Below are 16,844 nucleotides of genomic sequence, written 5' to 3'. Positions count from 1 at the left end.
TCTTTCCCTTTTGGGGCTTCGCGCCTTCCGTGCTCAGTGAATTTCAACTTGCGCTTTCACATCTGGATTCGTCTAACTCCTGTTCACGGAAAAGAAGGAAAACAGAAGAGCCTCCTTCCTTGCCCTTCCTCTTGCTGCCCACCTATAAACCTACATAATGATGATTATGACTGAGAACGCTTAAGACTAATGCTAGTGAATTCACCCAGATCGAGGCAGAGAGAAAGTTGTTAAGTTTGAGATAGAATCCGACACCTTAAAGAAGCAGAGGCATCCTGAGTCCCCTTGGGAATTTTTACCAGCCTCCATCAGCCTCCTGACTCTATTGATCAGGAGCCAAAATACAAGAAAAAAATCAAGTAAGCATTTTTTATGCAATAGAATTAAGTTCCAATTAATTACCAATACTGTGACATTAGTTTGACACCAAATTTTACAAATATAATGGATTATGAACCAACTATTGTCGCTGAAAGAAAATATTTCAAAGTTTGAGGCAACCCACAAGTAAACCTTTGGAAGAGCATCTCTTTCCAAGTTCTTACTTAAAGAAAGCACGTGACATAAAGCTGAAGACCTTGATTTCCTGGAATCTCAACCAATATAAACCAAACATGGCACTGAGACCAACAAAGGGGAACAGGCCCAGGGGAAAATTTTACTTACAAACCAAGGCGACGCAAGTTCCAGGACACAGTAAGAACCAGTGGGAGAGGGGTGGTCGCCATTGGTGACAATGAAGTAGTGACAAAGAAAAAGTAACACTTAAAATCATGAAATGCCCCTCCCTGGTGGGATTCCTAAGATGTTAAAACTTAGCATAATAAAACGTGACACAAGTTCTCCTGCAGGCTCACATTTTCCCACCACCATCCATTTTAGCTGGACTTCCAACAATACCAGGGGCTGGGGTTACTATGTGTCACTGGTGGCTGAGAGCCGCCCTGGGCCTCAGAAAGCTTTTCCTCCGGCCTCAAAGGAAATGCAGGCCTCAGGTCACACCCCGGGGCTCCTTGCAGAGGGAGGTACAGAAGTCTTTCAGCTAGCACGTGGGCACTTTCAAGAGCAAATCCTACACTCCCCGGTGAAAGGTATAAAGACTTATAACTTAAGGGAATAAAGGGAAAATTTATCAGGAGGCCACGTGAAGAGACCACGTCATAGTTTTCTGGGAAATTAAATTAGGCCAATTTGTTTGGTCCTAGGAAAACTTAATGTCTTGTTGAAAAAAGAAAACCCAAATCTTGGCGATCTTCTTAAATAAATTCTGTGGTTCACCTCGGAGGATTATCTCTGATTACATGTACTATTCAAATGCTGCAACATTCAGCAGACCTGAACACCCTGGTGGCTTAGGAACCGTATTTCTGCCCTTCAGTCTTGGCCAGCTGGGTTTATTATCCCACCCCTCAGAGCCCACCCCAAGACTGCAGTAGAGACTGAACCGACTGGCCGCCTGGCTCCCCACGTCACGCTGCACGCAAGATGGGGTCGCCCAGCTGCTGGTCTGGGCCGAGCTGGACCAGGGAAGGCGCACTTTTCTTTCAGTGGCTTGAGCGCTAGCAGGTGCTGATGCGTTTCTAAGTGTCGTCATCTTTCTCTCGCTCACTCGCTCCCCATAAGAAGCAGGGCAGGGGTAGCAGAGTTATGACGGCTCCCTCGTTACAGACGTGTACTCTGACCACAGAGGTAAGGGAGCTCGTTAGTGCTGGGAAGTGACAGGACCAGCCACCGTGTCCTCTTCACTCCTGCCATTATACTGGGCTGCTAAGTTGTGGCCTGTGGGCAATGACCACAATGGTCAAACCGACCAGCGTCCCCACCACTGCCTGGCCTACAGCCTTCAGTCTCGAAGCACCAGCTCGTCCTTCCAGGGCACAAAACCCAAACCTGGGAGCGGCTGGTCACCCAGGATCCTGGCAGGCCCCTTCAGTCCAGTTCCTCTCTTGAGAATCCGGGATTGCAAGGGAATATAAAATACCAGTAGCATTCGGTCTGGTATTTTACATTCACACAGTGAAAGGACAGATAGGCACCATTCTAACATGAACAAATTCAAATCTGTTCCTGAAAATACACTGTATATGGATCCAGAGGAAGGGGTTTCTGCTTGCTAAGTCTTAAGAGTACCCTGAAAATGCCGTAAACTCCGAGCGTCCTGGAGAGAGGGAAGACCGGGACGAGGATTTATGGAAGCAAATCTCCAGCTTTACTAAAAGATCCCAGGAAGCGGGTGGTCAGGCTGTTGCAAGCGGAGAAGGCCAGACCTCTTGATGGCGTGAAGGTCAACGATGCATAGCGGAGCCAACGGTCCAGGAACGGCGCCCTGGACTGAGCAGGGAACGCAGGGTCCGCATCTGCGTTTCCAGATTTCCTGATGACCCAAGAGAAGAAGACGGACTGGAGCTTTATGTGACGGCTCCTTACCTTAGAATGTCAGCAACGGATTATACACCATCTGCGTGCAATTCAGGCCAAACCCGACACGTCTGCAGGCCAGACGCAGGCACCTCTGTGTCCGCGACCTCCGGCCAAGAGTTAGCAGAAGGCGGTAGCGGGGTCTGGACCAAGGTGCTGGACCTCCCATGGCTGGGCCACGTGGGACCTCCATCCTATCACCCAGACAACAGCCATCCACAGGCTTGCACTTCCTGGAAGGGGAGTCCCAGGAAAACCCAGGGCTGTGGATTAATGCCCACAGCTCTGGACGTCAGGGTCCACTTTGTGAACCTTTAGAAAAGGTCAGCCAAAACACTAGGAGAAACCGGCAAACGGCGTGGTCTCTCCGTAAATAATAAAAAGAGCCCCATCCTGAAAAACATGATGAGACGCGAGGTCTTTGATGAGTCGAGGGCATGGGAGGCAGCAAAGCAGGATGAACTTTTGTAATCAGAGGTTTAACTGAACTTCAGATGAGGAGACTCAGGAAACAGCTTCTGTGGATTAAAGATGTGTTTCCTTTTGCTTTCTTTCTGTTTTTTTTTCTTAAATGAATTCTGAACCCTGATTTTTTAGAGAGTATTTGTATCAAGTGGGAATCACAGAATTTCAGAATCACAAGAGACTCTGGAAGTCAAACCGTTCCATCCTGAATCTGCTAGACCAATATTTGTGCTTGATCCCTGCCCAGGGTCACCCTGCTCAAGAATCCCTGGGGACAGTGAACCCATGGGCCTGGACCCCTAGAGCTGCCTGAGCAGGGCTCCGCTGCCCTCCGGGGGGCGAGCCTGGTCTGTAACTCTGGAGTGCAGCCTGCCCCCAGCATGCCCTTCTTTTGAGGGACCAAGGACAGCTGCCACAAAGGCCCAATGAGATGTCACAGAGCTACACAGCCAAGCCCCTTCTTAGCCCCAGACACCTCCCAGAGCAAAAGGTTCCAGCACTCTGACACGGTGGGACTCTCCTCTTCAGCACAGGTAGCATCCCCCAAAGTGCTGAAGGGAGAGAACCCATCACCTCCCTTTAGGACAAACTTCTACCGATGAAGCAGGATGCTCTAACATGCTAGCAGCCCCTCACTGCAGGCTGAGCCCCTAGACTGGATCCCCCATGCTTCTGCCATCCAAGACTTACACAATTTCTACTCTAACTACGAGGAAAATGGAAAACCCTAAAAATAGTTCATTTTAAACTTTTGAAGGACACGAAGCCCTGATCCCACGAGCTAGAAGATGACAGAGGCCGGAAGGCGCTCTGCCAGAGACACACGGGCGGGCAGCTCCCATCAGCGAGTGTAAATGGCCCTTCTGATTCTAAGTCTCTTTGATTCCGTGTGACCCAGGGCAAAACCACACGGCGGAATGTCAAAATGTATACTTGGTCTATCTTTCAGATGCCACTTTTGTACATGCTTAAGATCGTTTCTTGTGGACCAGCTATCCCAGTGTAGACGTCAATTACGGTGAGTGCTTTATTTGAATTTCGTATGGCTTATGCATGTTTTAAAAATTTTTTATTTCAAAACAATATTGGGCTCATTGTGAGCCAGATGCTGCTCTAAGAGCCTTAGAAGTAAGTATTAACTCACTGAAAGCTTATGATGACCTGATGGTAATTACTGACTGTCCCCATCTTACAGATGAGGCCAGTGAGGCACAGAGAGGCTATGTAACTTGCCCAATTCACACAGCCAGCTTGGTCGCTGATTTCAAGACAGCTTCCAATGCACCAGGCTTCGTGGTATTCGTGTCCCTGTGTAAATCATCCCACACTGACTCAGGGGTGCCTGAGACTCACTTTAACCAACAGTAGCAGTTGCAGTGATGCTACCTACGCTGGGTTTAAACCTTAAGAAATCCTGGCAGCTTCTGCTTTGGGGAGCTCTGACCAAGAAGCCAGGCTGTGCTCTGTCCATAGTCCTGAACCACAGAATTATGAGAAATAATAATAGTTTTTTCAAATCATTAGGGATTGGGGTAGAGTATTAGGCAAAAATAGGCTAGAAAAACAGAACTAGCATCCTGCATTGCTGTAACAAAAATCAGAAACACACGTCACTGGCTTGGAACCAGGCAGCTGGCTGAGGCTGGCAGGGACTGAACAGCTGGAAGGACCGTGAGGAAAATGCTCCCTGAGGTTGGAGAAAGGGGTCCGACTTGTGTGCTGGCAGGACGGACAGTTAGCAGACCTGCTCCCTGTGGGAAGAGGCAGCACGGCCAGGATGCGCAGTGAACCCCTGGACGGACCTGGCTAAGATTGCTGAGCAGAATGCCAAACACGCTAACTGCTCTGATGAGCTCTGATGAGTCTGGGAGGAGGGAGAGGAGATCAAGGTAGTTTTCAAGCAGAATTAGAAAAAATATTTCTGATTTAAAAACCTTACTGGACCAGACCACGAGAAAAACTGTTTCTCAATCCCAGCTTCTCCTGCAGTAGAAAACTCTGAGAGTAAGAACCGGCCTCAGAACAAAGATCGAATCCAGGGAATGGCAGGAGATATGATCTCAGAATAAAGACCCCACCAAGAGTGCGGCAGTCAGACCCCCTTCCTGAGAACTCAGAAAGATCTAAGGTAGACCCTTCCCATTACCAGAAGACCTATGGATTAGAGACAGGAACCTGTGGATTGGCTTTTGCCTAATGGACAAAATTTGTAATTTGATACAAAGGGCACCCACAAGGTTTTTAAAGGAATTACACCACTTTGGACTAAAAAGCACAGAGGGAAGACTTCCCCGGTGGCGCAGTGGTTAAGAATCTGCCTGCCAATGCAGGCGACTCGGGTTCAAACCCTGGTCCGGGAAGATCCCACATGCCACAGAGCAACTAAGCCCATGCGCCACAACTACTGAGCCTGCACCCTAAAGCCCGTGAGACACAACTACTGAGCCCACGTGCCACAACTACTGAAGCCCGTGCACCTAGAGCCTGTGCTCTGCTACAAAGAGAAGCCACCGCCACGAGAAGCCCGCGCACCGCAACGAAGAGTCGCCCCTGCTCACCACAACTAGAGAAAGCCCGCGCACAGCAACGAAGACCCAATGCAGCCAAAACAAACAAACAAACAAACAAATTTATTAAAAATAAAATAAAATAAAAAGCACAGAGAAAAGAGGCCCTGGGCTTTCAACCCAAGTACAGGCTGAGAAAGCTACATAGCTGTACACAGGCCATGTCTTATGGAGAAGAAAGGTTGACTCAGATAGCAGAGCCCAGGGCCAAGGAGGATGCCCCTAGGAGCAGAACATACCCTGTGCTGTGGACCAGTGAGATCTACAGGTGTTCTGCCCCTCTCCTTCTTTTTGGAATAAGGTACCTGCTGTGTGGTTCTCCCGTGCCGGTGTCGGCACCGTGAGTGTGTGCGTGCGTGCGTGTGTGTTTATGCGTATGATAACTTGTCCCTTGAGTGCCTGGTCTTCAGATGGGAAGGTCATATCCCAGGAGCCTCATCTACATGTGCACCTGATGTAGATGACAATCTTGGATTCAAGCCTGAGCCAGATGCCGTGATGGCATGAGACGTGGTGAATCTGGGGACAGGGTGAGGGTATTTTGCACGTGGGAGGGCAGATCAAAGTAGCTAGTCTCCAAAGATGACCCTCAAAAACTCAGCTCACTCTGTCCCCGCAGGCCCCCAGACCCAATTTAACTAGTAGAATATGGTGGGAATGATGCTATTGTTCTGGCCGAAGCCTTAAGAAGGCCTGGAAGCTCCTGTTTTTGTGCCCTTGGGAGCCCTAGCATCCTTGTAAGAAACTGGACCACTTTTCTAGGGAGACAGTGAGAAGGGAGAGACCCTGAGACTACACGGAGGAGAATCGGGGTCTTGGATCCACGACGGTCATCGACCTGCTGGCGTCAACCCCCAGCCGTAGGAGCCGCGTCTGCTGAGGCACCAGATGTGACTGAAGAAATCATCTTGAATGCCCAGCCCTAGGAGGCATTTTGTGCAGCAGAAACGAGCTGTCCCCAACATCCCTGCTCCAAATTCCTGACCCATAGAGTCATAAGCAACAATAAAATGGTTACTGTTTTAAACCACTATGATTTGGGTTAATTACCAGCCACAGATAACCAGTGCAGTGGGGCGAGCCGGGAGCGATGGTCTATACTCATAACCGGAAGCTACACCACCTCCCTGGGAATCACTTCACCCTCCAGACCAATTTCAAAGCTTTAACATCTTTTACTAGTTTGCAGGGTAAGAAATTTAAGGGCTTTGTGACATCTCAAATATTCCTCTTCTCTTACTTAGAAATGGCAAACGTTGACCTAACTGCTACCACCTCATTCATATACTGTTGACCTAACTGCTACCACCTCATTCATATACTGATGCATCAGATGATTTTTAATGATCTGCTACCAAAACATCAGATTCTAGGCAGGCATTTCTTGTTCCTTTCGCTCAGGGAACTTTTTCTATGGTGGAGCAAAGAGCAGAATTGTCTTTTGGATGCAATCTCTTTATTAGTCATGTGTATTCTCTGCGTAGTCCCAAGCGGTCATTGAAAGCCAAAAGCAATGTTAAGTGTACCAGCTTTAAATAACTTACAAAGTTAAATGCAATGAATGTAGGTGCTATCAGAAATCCATCACTCAGTGTCCGCTGCAGCCCCAAGCTGTGATAAAACACCACTCATAACTTTATATTAAAACTCTGCTCGATAGCAATTATTTACCAACAAAGATTTACTGATTGCATTAGAGACTGGGGGTCTAAAGCAGGCAAATCAGTCTTCGTTTTGAGTTGCAGGGACCAGTGGCGTTGGCGCCTGCGAGCACAGACATCATCACGACACCGGGGGAACATTTAGCAGCCAGGGTCCTACGAGGCAACGGAGGACCAGCCAGCTGCAGGCTGCGCCACGGAAAGATCAGACCATCGACAGACACATCCACGAAGCACTGATCTTTGCTCTGAGGCAGCATTTCTCATCTGCTTTAACAGCCACTGGAGGCCATGCATGCATCTGACTGAAAGCAAAGGAGAGGCCATGTGTGATTCAGCAGTGATATAAATTGGATTATCCTGCTGCACTTGAGGGGGTGCCAATAGCTTCCTAATTACCAAGTTTAAAAAGACAATAGTTTTTCCAGGGTTTGAAACCATCCACACAAGTTCAGAAAATGTTTAGTATTTCTGCTTCTAAAAAAGAAGTGCGGTTTGAGTCCTTCTTTGGTTCTACAATGAACACTTGTTAAGGAAGGGCGCCTCGGTGACTTTATGATTCGCATTCTTAGTACTTTTGAGTAGATTCTCATGATAGCAGTTAAAGGTTTTCTATTGAATTTCTAAACTGTGGCAGAGAAAAGCTGGCATCTTTACCTGAGACCCAAAGAGTAAGATCACCAATCATTCGATTTTCACATTTGCATTTAGTACTTTTATTCCCATCAAGATTTTTCCTGTAACATGTACTATACTTGTGGTTTACTTATGCTTTGTTGACTTAAAGCAAAAAAAAAAAAAAAAAAACTAGGACAGGGCATCTGGGTGAGTGGTACATTTATTTCATCTTTAGAAACGGGAAGCACAGGAGTTGAACGACCATACAAGGGACAGGGACATTCTCCGCCCCTGTCAGGGGCTCCTGCAGAAGCCCCTCCAGCTGGGCGTCACTCCCCGCTGTGTCTCCCCCGATAGTCCACTCTTCCAGCACGAAACTTCTCTCTCCATCCTGTTCCTGCTCTCTCATTATGCTAAGCTGTCCCTTGCAGATAACAGATACACACTTTACCAAGAGCTGCCTGGACCCAAAGGAGTGGAAATTTTCGCACAGAAGTGTCTGTTGCAGGGGGTGAAGTCTGTGCCCGCCTCCCCTCACATCCTTCCATCACTTACACATGGGACCGAGACGACATTAGCAAACTCCCTGTTAGGAGCGTTGGATGTATAATCCTGAGCGTTGGGCTCATCCCCATTTTAACAGGAATCTCAACGCCAGTGCACCCTACAGAGACTGCTAGCGCTGGGAATCCTGTAGCACTGGGGCTGGCAAAGTCTGGCCTGTGGGCCAAATCGAATCTTCTGCCTCTTTCTGTAAATAAAGTTTCATCGGAACGCAGCCGTGTCCATTCTTACACAGGGCTGCTTTCACCCAGTACAGCTCCGGAGTTGCAGGAAAGACCGTGTGACTTGCAAAGCGTAAAATACTAGCTATCTGGCCCTTCACAGAAGGTTGCTGAGCCCTGCTATAGGATATGGAACCATGAAGAAGCAATTGGCAGCCACTGACTTAATTTACTTTATCTTTTCAAAATAAATTTATTTATTTAGTTTTGGCTGCGTCGGGTCTTCATCGCTGCGCGCAGGCTTTCTCTAGTTGTGGTGAGCGGGGGCTACTCTTGGTCGCGGTGCGCGGGCTTCTCACTGCGGTGGCTTCTTTTGTTGCGGAGCACGGGCTCTAGGCACGTGGGCTCAGTAGCTGTGTCTCGCAGGCTCTAGAGCGCAGGCCCAGTAGTTGTGGCGCACGGGCTTAGCTGCTCCACGGCACGTGGGATCTTCCCGGACCAGGGCTCGAACCTGTGTCCCCCGCACTGGCAGGCAGATTCTTAACCACTGCGCCACCAGGGAAGCCCCAACCGACTTAATTTAAAGTTGGCAAATTCTGTTCTTTTCCCCCAAGTTCCCATCTTGCATCCTCCCCTTACTCCTGCCGAAGACCCCCTTACACTCTAGCACTCTATGGAAGCTGGGCTCTGGGCTTCCATAACCTCTGCTGAAACAAGCATCACCTGGACCCTTAGAATAATGGTTGCTCTGGGCTGAATTATATCCCCCCCTAAATTTTTATTGTGACGTCCTAACCCCCAGGACCTCAGAATGTGACTGCATTTGGAGATACAGGGCCTTTAAAGAACCTATGGCTAACGAGGCCTGTAGGATGGGCCCTAACCCAGGAGGACTGATGTCCTTATAGGAAGAGATTCAGACACAGACACACATGGAGGGAAGATGATGTGAAGACACAGGGAGAAGACGGCCAACCACAAACCAAGGCAAGAGGCCTCCAAAGAAGGACATCACCTTGATCTCAGACCTCCAGGCTTCAGGACTGTGAGGAAATAAATGCCTGTTTTTAAGGCTCCCAGTCTGTGGAACTGTAACCGAGCAGGACCCTATGGGGCCTTCCCGGGACAGATGCCCTCCCGCCCCACACGTCCTCCACCTGCCCCTTGTCTGTAGAAAAACTTTAATAAAAGTTTTGAATAAATTTAGTCAGAGAAGTGAGGAAACGCAGGAAGAAAACAGTCAAGCAAGACAAAGTAATAGTTTAGCCGTTAAACAAAGTCAAGGACCTTTAGTTCCCCCTCAAGGGCTACAGATAATATTCTAAGTCTTATCCTTTGAGCTGTTTTGCAGATACTGAAACCCACACCAGGTGGGAGAAGTTAACTGCATGCTGCCCACCAGCACACAGACCCCAGACGGGCTGGAACCAGAAGGCTGGTGATGCTGACTCCCGATGACCTCACCACCAACCAATCAGAAGAGTGTCCGTGAGCTGATCACACACCCTTCAACCCCCCCTCCCTCACCCCGTCTTTAAAAACCTGTCCCTGAAAGCCAACGGGGAATTCAGGCCGTTTGAGCACTAGCCGCCTGGACTCCGTGCTTGGTGCCCTGCAATAAACGTTGCCCTTCCCCCTTCACCACAACCCGGCGCCAGGAGACTGGCTCTACTGCGGGCAAGGGGACCCAAGTTTGGTTCCGTAACAGTACTTTGTTACGGCAGCCTGGAAAGACTAGTACAACGGTATACAAACAGGTTGTAAGTTGCTGTAGGACAGAGAAATGGTCTCATCCACCAGCACCCAGCACAGCAGGTAGTACAGCCCGGACCTCACCACGAATGCCCTGCAGGTCTCCACGTCACACAGCATCTTCAGCTCTCAACTCCCTGCTCGCTCGAGTCTCACTTTTCCTCCCCAGTAGGACGTGTTCCCTGAGTATCCATCAGGCACCTCAAATACAGCACACCCCAACAGACTGGGAATTCTGGGGCGCCAGGTCTGCCGGAGCTGGCATGCGGTGAGTCCTAAATAATCACCCCAATTTACAGACGTGCCTGGTTCTAAACTATCTCCCCAAATCCGGAATGTCTCCAAATAGCAGAGCAATCCATCGAAAACCTAAAACCAAAGACAAAAAAGCAGGGAGGGTGTAACAACCCGCCACTCAATTACAATGCCACTGAATCACATCAGGATGAGGGACCCACCTACTATAGGTTTAGCAGGAAAAAGCAAGTGGGACAAAAATGACAAGACTATATACACCGTGGATCAAAACAGCTTGTGGTTCTAGACGTAGAAAAATACTCTTAAGTAAAAGAAGAAAGTCAGTAACAGCCGTTCATTATATGCAAGAAGATAATTCCTATTAAATGGTTTCCCCAGATGCTCCTCAAACAGAAAAATTCTAGCAAATTCACACACGTGAGGCTTGGATGTCAGCGTCGGTAAAAGGAGCCGGACCAATTCGACCAGGACCTGCAAGCTCTGCCACGACTCCACCATTTGAACTTTCCACCTAGTTTAGAGTGTTTCCATAGAAACAGCAGGAAGCCCCTCTTAGCTGAGCTCTTTTTTTGGAATAGTAATATCTGCATCCTTAGCCCCCCATCCAGAGGATCTATTATACCACAAATGGAAGCTCTGCTCCAGCCTGTGGAGGGAGTTGGGGGACGAGGCCAAGGGACCAGTGAGGATTCTGGATCTCTAAGCAGCTCCTTCGCGATGCCCTCCCCTTTCTGGTTAGTAATATTTCTGTCATTCTGCCAGGTTGTAGGGTACAAAGGGTTCCACTTTAATTGAGCTGTCAGCATCTCTGGCAATCCTATAAAGCCTCGATTATGCACGGCGGGGTTAGTGACACACTTGTTATTGTGGATGCCCTATTTGCGAAACCCAAGCCTGCACCACGCGCGGGTCAGCTCACCCGCGCGACCTTCCTGTCATTAGCCGCGTCGATTTCTACCTCACCGCTGAGAAAATCACACGGCGCGGCTTCAAAGCGCCGGCCGGGACTGGATTCGACCAGGAGCTAATCACCCACAAATCCAGCTCAAATGGCAATAATTGGCTAAACTGCTCCCCTCTCCAGAGCTCAGCAGTAATTTGGGATAATAAAGAAAAGAATTATTCAGCCAACTGCCCCGGAATGGATGCTTTGTGACCGACACACTTCACATTTTAATAATGATGGACACAGAATCCAATTTAATTCCGTGTCAACTGAATAACGAGACGGAGAACAATGATGGGGAAGGGAAAAAAGTTTGTGGGTTTTTTTCCCCCCTTTTTAGAAAAGCACGTTAACCCTGAGGAACGCTGAAGAGATGTGGACTTCACGTTAGGTCTGGCTGAATTATGAAGTCCCAACGAGGACCAAATGAATTCTAAACAGGGGCGGAAAAACAAGACAATGAGGCTGCTATATATTGGGATAATTTAAAACAACAACCAAAAACACTCCCCTCATCGAACGAAAAGAAAGGAAACGAAGAAGAAACCACTGCCACCAGGATGGATATGGATCATTCTTGATTTTTCTAGTTAATATCATCTCTTGATCACTTCGTTTGTCTTCCCTCTTACCCTGCCTCTTTCTGCCACCAGGGTTGCGGCAGCTGGGGTGAGAGCTCTGCCCTAACAGCAGCCTGGTGACACCGCTGCAGTCACCCCGCAACACTGACTGCCGTCCGGGGGCCCAGCGGGCGCGCGGCGGAGCAGGGCTGCCCCGTCATCATCCCGGCCCTGACCTATCCTCCCAGCCAGACCACCCCTGGAGGCGAGAACCACAGACAAAAACTGCGGGCTGGAGATGGACTCCACTCGCTCGGAGCCGGTGAGACTTCTTTTACTAAAGAAAATCAAACTGAATTCAATCCCCCGCCTCGGAAGCCAGGACACCCCAGTGTCCAGCCGGGTGACAGCGTGAGGCCAAGGATGGAGGGGCCCCTTTGTGCGATGGGGGGGGGCATTGCCCCAAGTACAAACTGTGGGGCGACACACGCGAACGTGTGTGTGCAAACGTGGCAGAGAGGAATTCCTGGACAAGCAACAATAAAAAACCTGTGGCTGCTTCTTTATTCAAGCAAATGATCCCTAAACCCAGTCATCAGCCCCCATACGACACCCACCAGGGCGACTGTTAGCGTGCGTGTGAGCAGGGTGTGCGTGGGACATGGAAGTTACCTGGTGTGAGACATCAGGTGAGCTGTGAGTAGATTTTACATCTCCATCAGCTAAGTGTTAGTCTTCTGCAGGGGAGATTTGTCTCTTCTCCCCTAACCAACACTTCTAAACGTGTTCTCCTTGGGATACACTCTGTTCTCACTTCCTTCTCGTTTCTCTCCGACCTGTCTGCCAACTGCTCGCCCCCCTGCCTCAGATGCTGCCACTGCTGAGACCTGGTTTCTTTCCAGGTTACGCTCTGCCCCTAGAAAGTCACCCGCAGCTGTGGACAGCTCTCCCAGGGCCCCCCAGGTAGTTCCTTCCCACCGTGTTCAGGCTCCTCGTCACGCCCAGACCCGGCAGCACGGCCAAATTGGTGAGAGTTGTCACCAACCGTGGCGCCCCTCCCCCTGCCTCTCCCACCTCCTCAGCAGGCGTCTCCTAGTCAGCTTAAGTCCCCCCAGCTCTGGGCCTGCTCTGCCCAGCAGAGTCACCACGAGCCCCGGGTGAGGACAAGTGAGGACTCCACCTGTCCTCAGCTCTGAGGCTTGCTGTAGGTGTAAACCAAAACCACATACCAGATTCTGAAGGCTTAGCAGGAAAAATGGGCAACTTTTTAAATTGGTTACATGCTGACATGATTGAACTTGGGATAGACTCAGTTAAACAAAACATTATTAAATTTCATTTCACTTGTTCTTATTTACTCTTTCTAATATGAACACCAAAAGAGGGGTGCGATTGTATCTGTGGCTCACATTCTGTTTCTATCTGACACTGCTGCCTCCCCCCTGTCGGGCTCCTGGGCTTCTGTAGCAGCAGCTTAACCAGGGGAGAGGCCATTCTCGTCTAGCTCATTTTTGTTTCCTATAACCTGGCACACGACAAGTGCTCAAAAAAAGGCTGTTGGACAAATGAACACACAACTGTATGACATAACCATCGCCGTGAACGGTAAAAGGTTTCATGGAGATTAAATAATTGTGCAAGGTAATACGGCCAGTGAGGAGTAAAACCCAAATTTGCATCCACGTTGTCTGTAGGACTCCAATCCTCTTATGGTAACCACATGCCTTGCACCACACAGCAAAGGTGATTAGAAATTGCACGCTCGTAAGGAGATCTCATCAGACACCAAATCAGTACAAATCGTCTTCCCGTACGCATGGTAAGTGTAAACTGCTGCTTTGGATACAGGGAGGCATAAAGAAGAACACCGCGCGGGGCCTGCCCCTCTGGATTCTTCTATTTTGGAAATTAAGATGTGGGCACAGGCAGAGGAAGGCAATTCAAACCTGGATTAGAGTTTCTACCGGAGAAATCAAAGGAGGGAAGGATTACTCACTTTGCTCCTGGTTAAGAAAAGAAGAAAGTTTGTGCAAACAGCCGTGTTTCGCTTTTAAGCCAAGACTTAAACCAGGGGTGGCACCCACTTGGCGGGCGGGCTCCCACTTTGCCACCCTCTGCGGCACTTGCGAGGGCGAGCATTGAGCTTTCTCAGCACAGCCCTCCGGGCAGGCTCTACTGAGAACCGGCACAGAACAGGAATCCACAGCCGTCCCGCCCTGATACGGCTAAGCCCTGGTCTCCAGAAACATTCCACACGCCATCGTTTTTTGTTTTTTTTTTTTAAATGTTGAGCCTTCTTTCAATTTATTTATTTTTATTTTTGCCTGTGTTGGGTCTTCGTTTCTGTGCGAGGGCTTTCTCTAGTTGTGGCACGCGGGGGCCACTCTTCATCGCGGCGCGTGGGCCTCACTGTCGCGGCCTCTCTTGTTGCGGAGCACAGGCTCCAGACCCGCAGGCTCAGTAGTTGTGGCTCACGGGCCCAGCCGCTCCGCGGCATGTGCGATCCTCCCGGACCGGGGCTCGAACCCATGTCCCCTGCATTGGCAGGCAGACTCTCAACCACTGCGCCACCAGGGAAGCCCCACATGCGATCTTTTTATGAGCAGCACAAATATTTCCTTCCACGACTATCTTCTATCCCAACGATGACGATGATTACGACGACCACTATTACTACTACTTAATTTCTTGGAAACTGAATACTGTTGTGAACTGATTAGAAAATAAAAGAGACAAAGACAGAGACAGAGAGATAGAGACAGAGAGAGACTGCGTTTCTGGAAAACCAAAGTGAATCTAGTCAGTGCCACGTCCTGGGGCTGTGGGTATACTCAGAGTTATCACTGAACGCCCAGGACGGCAGGGTCTCTATAAGCTAGTGGGTGAGTTTTCATTTCAGTCCATTACCTGCCAGGTGCTCAGTTACTAGGTTAGTCTGGTTGAAGGGGGCACCCCTGCTCTCAGTCTTTGCCTAAAGGAGTGAGTTCAAACAAAGATACCCAAGACACCCAGGACAGGGTGCAAAATGATTCTCTTCCTCCCAAGTGGTCTTGCTGTCTTACATCTAAGACGTCAGGTGGAACTTTTCTGCAGATTCCAGTGTCTTCCCCAAAAGTTTCATTTGAGGAAATGTCAGATTGCTGAAAACGGATATAGGTGCTTACAAGTGTAAATACGCATAAAGAAGGTAAAGGGCCATCCCTAGAACTACTCCCTTGGTGAGCAGGAACGAGCATGCCCACCCATCCACCAGCTGCCCACCAGGGTCACAGACAGCAGTCAGCTCACGTGTCTGAACATACCTGGAACCAAGGAGAGGGAAGACAGCCGTCAGCGTGCAGAGCCCCGAATTGCAGGCAGGGGCTACCCTGCTGAATACACACAGTGCACGTGGGTGACAGACGTGATGGTGACTGTGGGGCAGCTCGGATGCACTTCTTTTCTACCAAACATCCTCAACCAACGTCTTCTGTGCTCCAGCTTAGAGGCTGTTGCCATCAACGAGAAACGTGCTCCCTAATTACGGAGTAAAATCAAGTGGCGTCCCTCACACCTTACCGACATAAAAATTCTGGATGAAATTCTCAGCAGGCATCAAAAATGTGCTTAAGGAAATGTCCACATAAAAAAGACTATACCTTGGGCTTCCCTGGTGGCGCAGTGGTTGAGAATCTGCCTGCCAATGCAGACAACACAGGTTCGAGCCCTGGTCTGGGAAAATCCCACATGCCATGGAGCAACTGGGCCCGTGAGCCACAATTACTGAGCCTGCGCGTCTGGAGCCTGTGCTCCGCAACAACAGAGGCCGCGATAGTGAGAGGCCTGCGCACCGCGATGAAGAGTGACCCCCACTTGCCACAACTAGAGAAAGCCCATGCACAGAAATGAAGACCCAACACAGCCATAAATAAATAAATAAATACATTGTGTAAAAAAAAAAAAAAAGACTATACCTTATTTCACGCCAAAGTCCTCAAATACCAAAATTTAAAACATAAAAGAGGATGAAGTCGTGTTCAACCAATCCTCTGATGCATCACATTAGAAAAACAATGACTCCAATGGTCTCACTCTAGAAGGTGATTGTTAATCAGGGCAATTTAATGATGAAACACTGCAAGTATTGTGTCAGCAAGTTAAAAATGGCCTTGTTTCAATACAAGAATCACTCGGTATATACTATATATGAAATATTGTATTTCATGCCCCATTTACTGTAACACATTAGTGGGTTCAATCATCAAGTAACAACTGTTTCCTTGCCGGGTTCAGATATTGGGGAGGGGGGGGGGTCCTGTAGTGGGAGAAGAGCCCCTGTAGGCTCAGGCGGCCGTAGGCACGTACAGAGATTTGGTCCTGTTCATTTTATGGGCCCTTCAACAACAGTAAATAATTGCACGTCTAGATTTTAGCAAATAATATAGTCTTAGTGAATGCTTGTTTTTTAAACGCCAACTAACTGAAACACTATTAGACATGTTGCTCTTCATTGAATTATTTAAGATCACACAGAAAGAGGACTAGACAGCAGAGCCTTCCTGCAATGATTTGATTGATTCACTTCACTATTAAAATGTCAGAAAGAAAAAAAACAGACTGCAAGGACTCTCTGCAAAGCAAAAAGCTGTACAGTCTTTAAATATGAACTGTTTGCAAACTCCAGTCACTTCTTATGCTAAAACAAATCCAAAATTGAGACTAAGACAGGATATTTCACAAATTGGATTCTCTTTGGTTTAACACTATCCTAGATACTACTCCTATTTATCTATGATGTGAGAGTAGAAGGTATGGGGACACAGTGGTGATTGGAAACCTATGTGATTAGAAAGGCTCACTCGTATACTGAATCCATAAACTATTTCCTTGGCGGG

The 16,844-nt window shown here is 48.7% G+C and overlaps 1 protein-coding gene across 1 annotated transcript in view; it reads right to left on the bottom strand.

Annotated features, from left to right (window-relative positions):
• The window catches only part of AGAP1 (ArfGAP with GTPase domain, ankyrin repeat and PH domain 1), a 580,109-nt gene that overhangs the window by 216,279 nt on the left and 346,986 nt on the right, over positions 1-16,844 (bottom strand). The gene's annotated exons all lie outside the window — the stretch shown is intronic.

Source organism: Lipotes vexillifer, unplaced genomic scaffold (assembly GCF_000442215.2).
Source record: "Lipotes vexillifer unplaced genomic scaffold, Lipotes_vexillifer_v1.1 scaffold1215, whole genome shotgun sequence".
Lineage (NCBI taxonomy): Eukaryota > Metazoa > Chordata > Mammalia > Artiodactyla > Lipotidae > Lipotes > Lipotes vexillifer.
Note: the sequence above shows the minus strand (reverse complement) of the source record. Positions and strands in the feature narration are given on the sequence as shown.